The sequence below is a fragment of the Homalodisca vitripennis genome, chromosome 3, assembly GCF_021130785.1.
Source record: "Homalodisca vitripennis isolate AUS2020 chromosome 3, UT_GWSS_2.1, whole genome shotgun sequence".
Taxonomy (NCBI): Eukaryota; Metazoa; Arthropoda; class Insecta; order Hemiptera; family Cicadellidae; genus Homalodisca; species Homalodisca vitripennis.
This window is the reverse complement of record NC_060209.1, coordinates 194,091,540-194,105,417: the sequence shown is the minus strand read 5'-3', so window position 1 is coordinate 194,105,417 and position 13,878 is coordinate 194,091,540. Positions and strand designations below refer to the sequence as shown.

At 40.1% G+C, this 13,878-nt stretch overlaps 1 protein-coding gene across 3 annotated transcripts in view; it reads right to left on the bottom strand.

Moving 5' to 3' along the window:
- Window positions 1-13,878, bottom strand: part of LOC124357958 (cyclic AMP response element-binding protein A-like) — a 191,802-nt gene that overhangs the window by 55,425 nt on the left and 122,499 nt on the right. Inside the window, exon 2 of one of the 3 annotated variants that reach the window (XM_046810127.1) lies at window positions 12,702-12,757. The exons of the other annotated variants lie outside the window; for them this stretch is intronic. The gene's annotated coding sequence lies outside the window, so the exon portion shown is untranslated. The remainder of the gene's footprint in view (window positions 1-12,701; window positions 12,758-13,878) is intronic. 3 annotated transcript variants of the gene reach the window in all.

Genomic DNA, 13,878 nt, shown 5'->3' with positions numbered 1-13,878 from the left:
TCCTGTACTTAGTAGTCACAGTGTGACGCTGCAAGCAAAGTACCTCCAATTCACAAGTAGTCAAGCACTCCCAGCCAGGCATGAGAGCTGAAGCGGACTTGGAAGTTGTCCTGTACTTAGTAGTCACAGTGTGACGCTGCAAGCAAAGTACTTCCAATTCACAAGTAGTCAAGCACTCCCAGCCAGGCATGAGAGCTGAAGCGGACTTGGAAGTTGTCCTGTACTTAGTAGTCACAGCGTGACGCTGCAAGCAAAGTACCTCCAATTCACCCATAGTCAAGCACTCCCAGCCGAGGCATGAGAGCTGAAGCGGACTTGGAAGTGGTCCTGTACTTAGTAGTCACAGCGTGACGCTGCAAGCAAAGTACCTCCAATTCACAAGTAGTTAAGCACTCCCAGCCGAGGCATGAGAGCTGAAGCGGACTTGGAAGTTGTGCAATATCAAGTGGCCACAGTGCGGCGCGGCGCGGCAGGTAAAGGTTATGAGACCGGAGAGAAAGTAAGGGCGTGTCCGGGTCGGCTTTCCAAACCTTATCTTGCGTCCACCCTCGCCTTGGTGTCCACCGCGCTGGACTGTAGTCAACAACCTTCAAAGTTGGGCCAAAAATGAACGATTGCAATGAAGAATATTCTGTAATATTCTTCTGCGTAATATGCTAGGATAAGGATACTAGGACACACGTGACGTCTACTGTTTCATCCGAAAAATATATTTATGAAGAACCCACTTCGACTCAGCATACAAGAGCGTAATCTCTAAGCATGATACAAAATACACTAATCGAGGCAAAACACTCAGGTGTTACTGTTGAAACTCATGTATTATTCCTAACCCCACCAAGTCTTCGGTGTTGGTAATGAGGCTTCCACTTTCTAACAATTTTAAGACATCCTTATTGGACAATCGATTCCGCTTCCGGCAAGAACAATATGACGGCGAGACGGTGACCGGCCAAGCAATGCTGGCGCAAGTCGATCAAGTCCATCGCCTGAAGCTGGGCTAATACCTAATGAAGATTCCTGACGAGTTAAATGAACGCAGAAACATCGTGTGAAAAAGGAGTGACACGGTTGAACGCAATTAGGATCGAGGGCCAGGACAAAGCCGGTGTTATTTAATTGTGGAAGTAATGATTGCGAGGCTGACGATAATAGGGACCGCTGCAGCGGTAATTACAGTCGACAATAGCGAACAGCGAACGGGAGAAATAGTGGCGGCGCCAAGGCAGAACCTTGGGGCACTCCTCACTTCTCTGCCTGAGCGCACTTCGGTTATTTGATACAGCAGTGCATGTGTAAAACAATGGTGTGTGTAGAGAGGAGGAAATATGGCTGGGCATGAATAGAGAAAGGAAAAAGTAAAACGACGTCCTTTCCAACGTTCAGTACCCTATCTTAAGTTCAAAAGTACATTGACCGCAACTAGCTGATGGTTACTCCATTTCCAATTTTGTAAGTTGCAATGGCTTCCTGGAAAAATTCTAGTTGATATACTTCTAGGAAACATATTTACCAAAGCAACTCCCCTCCTAAGCAATAAAGACGATAGACTAATCAATAAACAAAACGAGACGCTTGATTGAAACTGTTTGCTTGAGACAAGATTGTGCACGACCAGAAGATTATGCGAACGGTGTACACAATTGTTTTTATCAAGTAGATTAAATTTTTATTCTACTTGATATTGGATTACATTTCCAAAGGCGAACTTAAGAATGATATCTCACGATAAATAAAAAGATAAGCGATAAATAAAGAGATAAGCGAGGGTAATGTCGACCTTTTCAATCTAATCGAATACCATCCATACCATGGGTGTAGATTATGGCATAGTGGCCAAACCCTACGAACTTTCTATAACCCATCTATGTATCGTAAATAGTGCTGTTTCCTCTTTAAAAGATTTAGAATCTAATAATTGCTTTACATAATTGTGAATTTTGTTACATTTCCTTCAACTTACAATATCGATTGAGGAATAGTGTAAAAAAGTGCAGAAAAAATATATATATATATATAATCGGCTATAAACCTCCATCTGACAAATCCAATTAAATTTTTTTTAATTTGCATCTGAATAAGCAGCTCTATTTGGTATGGAAATTGATATATACTACAGTAAAATTAGTTTCGGATCTTATTAAGGTAGGCCTACCTTTATAATATTACATAATGTTTTAAAGGGGGTTTTTTGGTTGCATATTATAACGTAATTTTCTAATTTTGATTATAATCTGAAGCTAGAATTCAGTAACAAAAGTTTTACGTTCTACAATTGAACATTGTACGTCTTAACTGAGAATCAGATTTTCGAGTCTTCCAGTTTACGTTTGGAAACGGCAACCGTTCATTAAAATTACGTACTTTCGAAACTGCTGGAACTGAGAATATATCAGTTCAGATTAAACAAATATTGGTACATTCTGAGTGTAATACAGAATGAATGTACATACGTACAAGAATGTGGGCCACTCGTGAGTGCAATCTAATCTCAACGATTGGCTAGGAGTGGCGGAAAGAGCGGTGGCGCCAATCTCGCTCCCTGGGGTAGTCCCGGAGTGGCGCACCCCCCCGCGCCCCCCGCGTGTCGCCGCGCCTTAGGTGAGCGGCCTAATGGCTAATGGTCGTGTTTACTGTTCTAACTGTTGCTGCACTTGCAATAAATACCGGAACATTACAAATGGCGGCTACAATGACAGGGACTGTAGAATGGCCTCGACCCCCGGTCTGAGAACTCGGTCATTACTTGTCATTCTGCGGACATGAACCACAGCGGGCTCACTCGGCTTCAAGGCAATTGTGGTGCACTCACAATTTAGATGATACATAATATTAAGCATAAACTTTTCAGGACAGAATGTTTTAAATAATTAAAATGATAATAATATGTTTTATTGCTGTCAGACAATTACATGAATTGTATAGCAAATGTCAATTAATAATTTAAAATAAGCTAAAACTTATCAATTACTCATCCGGTCAGACATACACAGTAGCATTCATTCAGCTTCCATCTGCTCGCCAATTATTTCCCTCTTCGACACCAGGTTATTATCGTTCTCCGAAGTCATTGGTCTCCGAGTTATATGCCAGGAACTCGCCCACGCTACAAAAAGCCTTTGAGGCTAGCATTCGTTTGAGGCGAGTCTTAGATACTCTCTCTGGGCATTTCTTGAATTTTTAGTGAGTTTGGCAGATTATTGAATAGTACAACACCTGCTTGCGAGGGCAAGTGTTCGAAGGCTACCGTCCTGTGCCTGCCAGTACGGAGATTATTCCTGCGTCTGGTGTTGTGACTGTGAATGTCTCGACCTCGAGGTTATATTATAAAGAAAATAAAAGCATGAAGGTAAAGAGAACTCAAATGTAAAGTAGATCAAGATTAATGCAATAATTAAATTAATTGCCAAGAGTGATAATTAACATGCTCAAATACATAAAAGTGCGTTGATAAAAAGTATTAACGCTCCAATCAATAACTTTTATTCCCCTAAAAATATGGAATACAATCTGACATGGACTAATCAGGTAGATTCTGAACATAGAAGAACGCAAGGGAGACAGCCGCCTCTGCACCACGGAGACAAGAAGGTGACGCAAAAATGGCGAGGAATGCTGCTGATATTGTCACGCGGAAAAAACAAATGTCACGAAGAGGCTTTCGCCGCTGAGCGTTACATAAGGGTGGGATAGTTACGCTGACGATAATGTTGCTGACATTGCATCAGGAAGTGAGAGGCTGATGCTCCTCCAACAAATTAAACTAAACGAGCCCCTGACGCATTTGAAAGTTGTTTGGTCTTTAGGCAGTGTATGGATGTGATCATGTGGAAGCCTATCAATGTTGTCAGGTGGAAAGATCAGAGGCGCCAAGGCTACGACTTGGGGTGTACCACAATGTTAAGCACAATTAACTAATTAGCTAATCGGAGTAACTTCTAACAGTGCTCACCGTTATTAATTGCAATTAGGTGATGGAGTTGATCATGAAATGCGTATGTTGATATTGCTTCTCATTTTGTAATGAGTATGAGTCATTGTCCTTGCCATTTCCTTGTGTTCCAACCGGCCAGACTGTAACACATAACTCTACCGTTCCGCTTCACGTGTCGCCACCTTTATATAAAGGTTAGGAATACAGTCATTTTGGTTATCATTTTCTCTTTTTACCAATTTTCTGCTCCTTCTTATCAGTCCGCTTGCCGCCTGCAGTCACGGAAGTCCTGAAAAAGGCTGAATATGGAATCAGGCATGGTCTTTAATAAAGGAAGTGGAAAAATAAATATGTGATGAGAGAATAATAAAAACAAATAACAAATCAAAGTAAAGTGTATTTATTACCTTTCGTTCTCTGACAATCAATAATTTACATACTGGCTACTATATATATAGTAGTATATATATATATATATATATATAATTTTTGAATCGAATCGTCTTTTAACTAGCCACTGTGATTAAAGATCAATTTATAACAGTGCTGCTAATTAAGTGTATATTTTCAATACTTAATAACTGGGTTTTAAAAGGCGAATACAATATTATAGTAATTAATATCACTAATTACTAAGTTGTATAAAATTGACAAAACATAGTCAGTTGAAAATAAATTGAGTGATACGGAATGTTTCAAAATTAGGGATAAAGTTTTATATTTTACCTTAAAAATAAAAAAGGGCACAATTAACCATGAACATGTAACTGCATACCAAATATTTGGACATCATGGCATTCATGAGTGTTTCTTATATTGTGAATAATGGTATATTATGCTAATCAGTAACATAACCTAATTTTACTACAAAGGTTTTACAATAACGGTAAGGCGCTGTGATATATACGTCCCGCCATCTCCCTGGTGGAGGAATTTCATTTAAGATAATCACATCATTGGATCGATCTCCTGTATTGAATTATGTTATGTGTTTTGAAAACTAAAGGTTCCACTTTGTTGTAAATGTATCCGATCTGTTCTTTAGTCAAAGATATGTGTATTGGAGGAAAGCTAACTATCAGTTCGTGCTCAATACTTGATAGAATTGCAAAGAAATCAGCACATCATCGCATCTTTCCGAGCGGCCGATTCTGAACGAAAGATAAATGTTCGCAAATGACTGTACGATTGCTGTGGAAACAGGTCGACCGATCTGGAGCGCGCACCGAAGAAAGTGTCGAAAGCCGGTAGACCGTCGTGTTGCCTTGAACAACGAAACGATATTATTTATGCCATTGACCATGAACACGTTCACTTTTACGATACCATTCATAACAGTGGCGTAGTAGGCGAGTCCACCCGCACTCTCACCGACAGGCAACCTTGCGTGCCTTCGGTGTCGCAGGCCACTCTGCTGGGTTCGGCATCGATTTCCCATCAGGAATAAATTTTAGATGACCGCCACAGTGAAAACAAATCCAGTTTGAGGAAGATTTACAATAAGACCTTCTAGAATCATTTTAATTTACTTAAAGGAACTCAGTTCAATGGGTAACCCAGAATAGCTTCGTGCCATTCACCTATCGGAACGAGCTAGATGCGATAACAACTGGTGGTGGTATAATTTATCTCAAAAATCAATCTGCGAGGCCGAGATAACGAGCCCAAAGGTAGAATTAAGTGATAAAGAAGACCGTAATCGTTCGGTACGCGGCAGTGGTTGAGCGGGACTGGACGCCAACAGAGAGATAGGTCGATAATTCTATAGTCGTGACTGACCAAGGAAACATTGCATAACTGTGGCCTTCCCTCGTCCGTGTTCCGGTCAGTCGGGCGTCATCTTCCTAGCGAGAGGATAGATCAGAGGTCCGACCCCGGGAGTAGTCATTGCTACCTCTCAGGTCCTAGGCTGGAGAAATCAGGACAAAATTATGTAACAAGGATACAACCAGATAACATTCAAAGTACCCAACTTCAAGATTCAGGAACTTCACCTTGTTATTTTAGAGACGTGTATCACTTTTTTCTCGAACAGAATAAAGAGACAATATTGATTCGAAAAATCAAAAGGACTTATATCGGTTGAACGTACCCCTTAAGCAATGCAAGTTTCTTAGAAGTGAAAAGATAAGCAAGTATCACTTGTCAACACAGATAATATATAACTGTGGGTCTACTGCCACATAATCAAATAGATATAGGTCAGATGTATTTTAGTCTAGTAATTCTTAGTCTACTGATATTGAGATTAAGCATACTTTCTGTTCCCAGAAGTATATCTAAATAAACAAGAAGTTTTAGTGATTAGAATAAACGGTTATTTTAGTCTGAACAGTGTGTTTACTTTTTTAAAGTAGACAATGCTATCGATTATCTTATCTACTAGAAATAACTAACTAAATCGCAACAAATTGCACCTTTCTAGTTTGAAGAGTGCATTTTAGTTTTTTTAAGACAATTATATCGATTGTCTACCGAAATAAACAATTCTAGTCTGAGAAGGATGGACTCGCGTCTACATTTTTAATTCTATCGATTGTCTACCGAAACTTTTAGTCATTTTAAACCGCAATAATTTATCGAACAACAAAATGTCAAAATAAAACAAATAAACAAGGATGTTCGATAAGAGCAATATCGTGTTCAGGAATTCAAGTGACGGAATTTCAAATTTATCTGATTTTGAATCCTTCCATGTTATACTATAAAAACCGAGTTGTCACAATAGTCATAGTTTATTTCGACTCCAATTAATCACCATCAGTTAAACTGAAATGAGGTGTTAGATATTATTGTGCGTAATAAGGTGGTTAACTTATAACAAATATAAAGTGTTAATTGTTTATCTTTTTGTATTAATTGTATGATCATAATAATGAAAAAAACATTGTGAATGGACGAATTAGTTGACTTTAAAACATCATCGTACATAATTTCGTATTGGTTAGGCGTACTCTACCGGCGAGTAACACAGGTTCGAATCCATGCGGAGTGTGTTGTTTCTCTAGGAGTGTATAAACCGAAGAAATTGATATAGTAACTATCATTACACAGCCGTCAGAGGATGTCTTCTTCGATCTCGATGATTGCTGAGTCACGCGAGTTAAAGTTGTTCAGTGAATGTTGTCAAGGCCGTGATAAAGTAGCATCACAACAAGAAGGAGGAAAAAAGAACTTCTTGCTACATCGTTTGGTTTACCAATGACGAGGTTAGTGCAACTGGTTTGAACCCTTCTTATGAAATTTTAATTATCATAATACCTATTTGTAATTTCCTGTCAAGCTTGAAGCTCAGTTTTGCAATAGGAACCGAAAGGTTCCTGGTGCTAATCCTAGAGAATTGGGATCGTCTCTCACACTTGAAGCCCAGTTTTGCAATAGGAACCGAAAGGTTCCTGGTGCTAATCCTGGAGAATTGGGATCGTCTCTCACACTTGAAGCTCAGTTTTGCAATAGGAACCGAAAGGTTTCCTGGTGCTAATCCTAGAGAATTGGGATCGTCTCTCACACTTGAAGCCCAGTTTTGCAATAGGAACCGAAAGGTTCCTGGTGCTAATCCTAGGAGAATTGGGATCGTCTCTCACACTTGATGCCCAGTTTTGCAATAGCAACCGAAAGGTTCCTGGTTGTAATCCAGGAAAATTGGGATCCTCTTTCACGCGAACATTATGGTGGAGATATCCGCAAACACAAAAAGTGTATAATTCATACAGAATGGGCAGTTTCCGGCATCCACTAGGTGTTCTGAACCGTTAAGAGCGGCTGTGGATGGCGCACCGGCGATCAGTGGGTACCGCCTCCATGGTGTGTAGCTACGGGCCGAGAGCATCTCGGGAGAGAAGGTTTATGGGAGAAAGGAAATGGCCCGCTAGAGGAATCCAGAAAGAAAGGAACGCCGCAGCCTCTTCGCCGAGTAACCGGCGAGCGATTATCTGCAGGATTGGCCGCTCGGATACATTCTCCTGTCTCTGGAGTCAGATGCTATCGGAGGTCTTCAGCTCCTCAGGAGAGGCAACCACTTTTCAGTGTTCAGAGGAAGAACTTGATTAAGGCTAGATGTTCATTAAATCCCTTCCAGCTCGTTCTGAGGAAAAATATAGATCACAAAAGAAAATGTCATCTTAAAATATCATGTGGAAGATGAGTTATTAGTTTTTATAATTAATAAGCCTATTGAGTTTCTACTAATACAACTCTTACTTGGGTAATGATTTCAGCAATAAACTGGCATGCCTCTATGGTGTGCTTCCGGGGTGCACAAATGGCCCTAGAGGCTTAACTGCATGGCAATAGGCTACCCCATAAAAAAGAAGAAGAATTTAAAGCCCCACAATCTTGTATTTCTAAGAAATCTAAATAAGACCCACCATTTTTTATAGCGGCGTACAATAGTTTTACTCTAAAAGGATTTGTATTTCTTAAATAAAAGTTGTACGAATGTAAAAGTTCACCATTTTCGGTCCTTCATTTGAATATTTTATACTGTGAAATAACCGAGAAGTACGTGATACACGTTAATATAAAAGGCAATCGGATTCAATGTAATTGTCAGAAATTACGGTCTTGTTTACTTACATTGCTGCTATGTTATCATGTATGCTATGTTCAAATAAAATATGGTACCAATATTGAAACATTACAAGATATCGAATACCGCATGTGAGCATCACACTCTCGAACGAAAGCTGCTAGGAGTTATTTGAGCGAAAATGGTCCATAGTCTTTCATTTTTGTCAAGTTAAGAGCAATTCTGAGGAGTTACATTCTGGATCAAAAGAAACAAATTTCTCCCTGGGGTCCATATCACAAGTGAGGTGGTAAAGAGGTAATCCTCATTATATAACCTAAAAGAAGAGGCTTTCGCCAATAAGTGCTGATTATAATAATTATTGTAAGAAGATCTTGCCATGTACACGTCAGTTCCCTTCTTATTTACAGAATGGACACTTCCGTGAAGGCGTAATATTATTATAATCACTTGAGACGCTTGGGCGTTTTTCTGCCACCGCCAAATTATGCAAGTGATATCTGCAGTGTTGCCAGATAGAGACAGTGTTGCCAAATCAAACAACTAATTAGACACACTTTCACCGTAATCTCGCCACTTGTCACTGCCCTTAATTCATTTTGCATGTTGGCAATCGTTCGCGGCGCAGTTGCCCACCTGATGTGGGATGACCTCACCTCGTTAGTTGACCAGTGACCGGTGACCACGTGACTGCCCATCTCCAACTTGGGTCAGTTCAGAGGATCTCGTTAGTAGCCAGTTTGGAATCTGTGCCAGTATCCAAATTTCAAACGGTTCAAATACAATTGTACATCATAATAGATTCTACAATTTATCTCTATTTTCCATTTGATCCAGATTACGGATTGAGTAAATTCCTCACTAAAAGAAATCCTTGCATTCCATCCGGCAGCCCATTTCTAAGAGGTGGAGTTCCTCGCATTTTTTGAGATTATTATCACAATTCATAGTATGATCATTCTTAATTTTATTCCACACGCCATCCAAAATAGGCTCATAATCAAATTTAGGACTTGTCTACAACGAACGCACAGTCGTAAAACTTATGTAAAATACCGCAATGTTACGTGGTTTATCAGTTACAAGTGGATGAAAATAAAGATGCTATGCCACGGTGACGAATTATAGTTGTCATCTTAGAATTTAAACGTCGTTTTAACACATCTAAAACCTTTAGGCAAATTAATTTACGGGAAATGGCTACCCCTGGCTACTCAAGAGAATCTGGAGACTATGAAAAGTTCCTTTGCATTGGAGATAAGCATCGTCATGATCAATTGACGTTTGTCTTGTAATGAGACATTTTAGCAAAGTTGCAGGTTGCAGCTTTATGCTTACGTCGTAATCTTGAGTCGCAAGGACACAAACAGGGAATTAAAATCTTTCGACCAATCTACGAGTGAGAACTCGCTAAGGTCACCCAAGAATTTCCCAATTATTTGGAGCAAAACACGGCCATTCTCGTTATCTTGCACTGCGGGTCGGGTCGGCGGTGATGTCGCAACAACACCAGGAAACAGCGACGGTGGCGCTGTTTTCGATGATTTGACGTGGCATAATTGTTTGCAAAACAAGGTTGGCCCTTGCAACACCCTGTTGCCCAACTGCCTGATGCAGGCCCCTCCCCCCCGCCATCGGTGTCGTTGTGTGCCGATGTTGCAGACTGTCCAAAACTGCAACGCAGCAAAATTGGGTCATCAACCATCAAGTGACTTGCGGAAAACATGTCTGCCTTTCGCGGAGATTCGTTCAGTGCACCTCTCGTCAATCTGGCTCAGCAGCCCAAGATATTGCAATCCATCCAATATCGTTGTTGGGTAGTTTCAGTGAAGAGTCCAATTAGTAGGCGTTATCACTTAACACAGTTCGAGCAAGTTTTCCTCTCAATATGAACGTAACTTTGAAAGCGCTCAATCACAAACATGCATGACGTCATAGTACTTTTTAAGCAAAAGGTCAAAGGACTGCACACAGGAAAGTACCAACTTATGAAACATGAACAGTCTCATTGATTACTTCTGAAACGTTACATTACCGTTTAGAAATCTCGAATCTGTACACGTCGTGCGTCACTGGTGTCGCGAAAGTCAAGTGACCTTTGACCTTGCGATGGGACCTCCAACAGACTGCACCCGTCTGCGTTGACGCTGGGTCTTTGGTAAGGAAATTATCCAAAATTGAAGACCGCCGGGTCGGAAAGTATTCATTATGAAGTTTCTACATACACGGGGTTCAGATCGTGCATGTGCTTAATAACGAGGGGGTATAATTGTTGCCCAAACTAAGTGCCCGGGTCGAACACGAGTGACAGTGGTGAGTGGGTCGGGGGGGGGGGAGAATTTAAACAAGGAAGAGAGACGAACGAAATAAAGAAAGATAGACGATATCTGTGAAGGAAACAGGATTTTTCTGGACATTTTTCATCGTTCAGTGAAACAAAAAAAACAGTAACACTACGTTTCAAGATCTGCAATTTGATCTCTTTCTTCTTCAGGTAAATAACTAACCTAAAACATAATTACAAACTAGGTTAAAATAAACAAATCATATCGTTGTGACATGTTTATTTTAACCTAGTTTGCAATTATGTGTTAGGTTAGTTATTTATCTGAAGAAGAGATCACATTGCAGATCTCGGAACGTAGTGTTAGTGATTTTTCGTTTCACTGAACGATGGCAAATGTCCGGAAAATCCTGTTTCCTTCACAAACCTTCCACCGTTAAAAATAAACTTCAAACAAAGACGGTATCTAATTTGCACTCGTGCTACAAAAATTGAATTGTATTAGGAATAAATGATAGGATACTTAATAAACCAGACCAAGGTTAGAAAAACTACGACTAAAAAATAATGAGCAGAATACACCTGCAATCAGGCTGTCATCAAATGCAGGACGAGAGCAAAGGATCAAAAGCATTCAGAGATGTCCTTCCGGCTCCAGAACTAGTTCTTGTGCTCATTAGTATTACACTATACCTGCACCGTTATTACCTTAATGTAGCGACCGGGACATAAATGCGTAATTCATTAAAGTGCTCGAAAAGATCGACCTGTTTTGAAGATGCCCGACCTCGATCTGAAGAGAGCTAACTCAAGCAGATTGTAGTTCGTTATCTGTCTATTCAGCCGTTGTTTTCATGGAAAACGCGGTATGTACAAGATAATCATTCGGTGAGATAGCGCGCTTGTTTACATTTGTCCCTACAATAATTATACGTGTTTACAAGCTGTTAGCGATTAAAAGTCAACACTTGCAATACTTGCATTTTCGCAAAGTTAAGCCGTATTTTATACTAAAGTTGATATTGAATAAATAGGTAACTTTGTAGAAGTAATCGTACTTATCAATGTATACCAGTGGTGGTTAGTACACTACATCACTGAAGAGATTTACTTGTTGGAATCTATTTATAGTTATAGTTTCTTGGAATAAAAGTACACGAAGAAGATTCTTCATACAACTGGCTGAAAGACAAACTGGTATAAGCAAACAAAAGCCGAGCTGCATGCCTTTTTGACGATCCTAATAAAGACGAAATTGTTTGACAGTAAACAATTGGTGCCTTTACTGTATTTTGGTTGAGGCCTGAATACTAAATTACCTAAATCGATTAATACTTAGTTTGTATACCAAATAATATGTTATTATTTCAAAGAAAGTGGAATATTCATGTATTTATTTTTTATTTATCTTCTATAAATCCATAAAAATGCTATCAGCTAACGAATCAATCCTAAATTGTGTATTCTAATACAAACTTTATTGTCATATTAAAACGTATTCAATACAATTTTTTTGTAATATACAAATTTAATATTTATATATTACTGAAAGAATGCATATTTCGTTCAAAATAGCGTATCCAGCGACAACAAAAGACGTTATTTATGCAACATATAAACTCCTAGCGACAAACCGACTCATTTCCCCACCTCTTTCCACTAGATTGCAAAACAATAAAACAAGCAGGATAAACAACTTCCAGTTTCTGCTATATGACGTTGTTGACTCATGTGTTTTATAGTAAGTATTGCTAGGTGAATGTATTAAGGTCGGAACTACAGACTAAAGGTTCGGAACTACAGTCAACTAAGGTCGGTACAAACTAAGGTCGGAACTACGGAGGTACAGACTAATGCATCGTTACGATTTTTTAGTGTGGGGGTTAACTTAGCAGAGAAGTGACTTGTACATACGTCGTAACCGTGCCTAGCACGTCAAGATAGAGGCAGCGTACCTGGACTGGAGGAATACCGGCCGGTCTGGACTCCAAGCAAACCACGTTGTACCCACCTGTAACAGATAATGGAGATGAGATCGGGAACTAACACGCCATGACAATTAGTGAGTTCGTTAGTCCACTTGCGGGCTGCACGCTAACTGCGTCTAGGCTGGAGATCTGTGCGCTCACTCAGCGGGGTGAATGTAACACTCTAATCTGACTAGGAATGTCCGTCAGAATCTTCTCGACGTGACGTCACGAGGAAGCTGAGCTGCAACAATAGCTGGGAACTACGAATGGTGTACATGCATTACAATTTGGACGAAGCACATCTAAGAAACAATAATTAAGATCTCCACAAAGGGTTCCTTGATATTTATTTAAAACTAAAAATACTAAGTCTGTCAGTGTTTCTGATAGTTTTAAGCCTCTCTGTTAGAACTGAGTCTGTTAATTCGATTCTGTTCATCATAAAATCATCACAACCTTAACTCTTTGAATGGTCTAAGTTCTGCAATTCTTTGCAGATTCAATCCTACATCTCTTGTTTGGTAGATCAGAGGTGTTCTATGGGACTGGCGCTAGAATGAAGGATCTGTAAGGGTTAGATCTTTCTCTCAAGCATGACAATAGCACTGCAGCCATCCACCTTGTATTGCACTCAGACATTTCCTATGAGTCCTCCGGCGAAGGACGAGAAGCAGATGAAGGCTTATAAGAAGATAACCTTGTTCCAAAAAGGATATTTAGACTGTTTGTTTGATCTCATGCTTGCCATTCATTTTAGATTCTGAGCCTCTACAAACTACTATTAAGCGCTTCGAGTGAGACATCCTGAGCTATTTGTGGAACACACTTGCTGCTGAGCGCCGAGCGAACCCTACTTCAGATCCACCGGCAGGACTTCACAGCCTCCGAGTCTTACACGTATGAAAGCCTCTCATTGATGAGCTGCTCGTGACTGACGTGTCGGTATAAAGCACACGGTATAAAGCACAATTAAGCGGGAGAAAGCGAACCCTTGACATCGCCCGTCAGTCAAGCAGTGAGCGGGTCGTGTAGCAAGTGCTCCGCTATGATGACGCAGATCTCTCTCGGGTTATATCTATTTATCAGCTGCAATACCAGTTGCAGGTGGCTGACACCTCCTTCCCGCAATTTATCAATAGCTGAACGGAACACACCTTGTCAG